Consider the following 1612-nt stretch of genomic DNA (forward strand, 5'->3'; position numbering starts at 1 on the left):
TTGAACTCGGGGTGAGCTGACACGAGAAAAGGAAGTGAGCGAGCTCGGCGCTCTCCGGCGCCACCTGCTGGAGAGCAGAGGGAATTGAGTGAGCGACATCCTGGCAAACCTGGTGGCTGAACTTTGTGACTTTTCCTCACCCATAACTATTTCACATTTGGGGACAATGTATACCTTCAAATCAGCGGCACTGCGATGGGTACCCACATGGCCCCACAGTATGCCAGCATGTTTATGGCTGACTTAGAACAACGCTTCCTCAGCTCTCGTCCCCTAATGCCCCTACTCTACTTGCGCTATATTGCTGACATCTTCATCATCTGGACTCCAGCGAAAGATTACTGAATTGAAATGAATTGGAATTAATTTGCAAACTGGATACAATTAACTTAGGCTTGAATAGAGACTTTGGGAGTGGATGGGTCATTACACAAAGTAAAACTATTTCCCCATGTTTATCCCCTTCCTTCCGCAGATGTTTTTGTCAACTGCTGGAAATGGCCCATCTTGATTATCACTACAAAAGGTTTCCCCTCTCCCCGACTCCCCCCGCCTCCTGCTGGTAATAGCTCACCTGTGAGCTCACAGTGATCACTCTGCTTACTGTGTGTATGGTAAGATCCATTGTTTCATGTTCTCTGTGTATATAAATCTCCCCACTGTAATTTCCACTGAATGAATCCGATGAAGTGAGCTGTAGCTCACGAAAGCTTATGCTCAAATACACTGGTTAGTCCCTAAGGTGCCACAAGTCCTCCTTTTCATCCTGGCTAATTTAAATCTCACCTTGTTCTCTGCCTGCAGGCTGCCCTGGAGAGCTGGGGAGAGGCTGCTCCTTATTTGCATATTAAAAGCGGCAGTTTGGGGCCATTGCGGTGAAATGTGAGTAAGTTTTGGGGCTGGGACCCACCTGTCTAGTGCAGGCGGTGCGGAGCCTGGCTGAGCAGAGCCTGCCCCTGGCAGGGTGCGTGGTCACCTTCAGCTGGGAGCACGTTGCCCAGCTTGGGGAACGTGCGCCAAGGGTTTGCAAACAGGTTAGGGAGAGATTGTGTGTGTGTTGGTTTCTTGCAGCATGGGGGCGGGGGCGGGAAGGGAGTGAAATGAAATGAAATGAAATGAAATGTGCCCAGCTGAAGGTTTTGCACTTGGCCTTGAGGATTAAGCCCAAGCCCCCGGCATGGCTGCTGGGAGATGGGTTTCTGACTCGCACCCAGCGCACTCTGCGGGCCACCAGCTGAACCCCCTGAGGCCAAGAGAGTCGGTTTGAGGTGGCAAAAAGGGGCCTTTGAGGCTCCCAGCACATCTTGAGGTGCAAGGAAATAGCACGAGGTTACCAGCGTCCCTGGGTGGGCTCAAACCACCATCCTCTCGGTTAACAGCCGAATGCACTGACCCATCGCGCCACAGAGACACCTAGAGACCTGTCTGCTGTTACCAAGGCTGTGCAGCCTGCAGATCTCCTGCCCACGCTAGAGCTTGCAAGGCGCTAGTCCGGACAGGACCGGATTCACCGTGGCACCAATGGCTCCACCGTGCCAGGCCCAAGCTCAGACGGGGCCCATAACACTCGCTTCCTCCCCTCTCGCAGCGCTGCCGAAGTGGAGCCTCGGAG

General features: G+C 53.0%; 1 non-coding gene across 1 annotated transcript; it reads right to left on the minus strand.

The window, feature by feature from the left end:
- Window positions 1–1337: 1337 nt before the first annotated feature.
- TRNAN-GUU (transfer RNA asparagine (anticodon GUU)) lies at window positions 1338–1411 on the minus strand. Its single transcript has one exon. It is a non-coding gene; the product is annotated as a tRNA-Asn (tRNA).
- Between the last annotated feature and the right edge of the window lie 201 nt (window positions 1412–1612).

Source organism: Lepidochelys kempii, chromosome 12 (assembly GCF_965140265.1).
Source record: "Lepidochelys kempii isolate rLepKem1 chromosome 12, rLepKem1.hap2, whole genome shotgun sequence".
Classification (NCBI taxonomy): Eukaryota; Metazoa; Chordata; order Testudines; family Cheloniidae; genus Lepidochelys; species Lepidochelys kempii.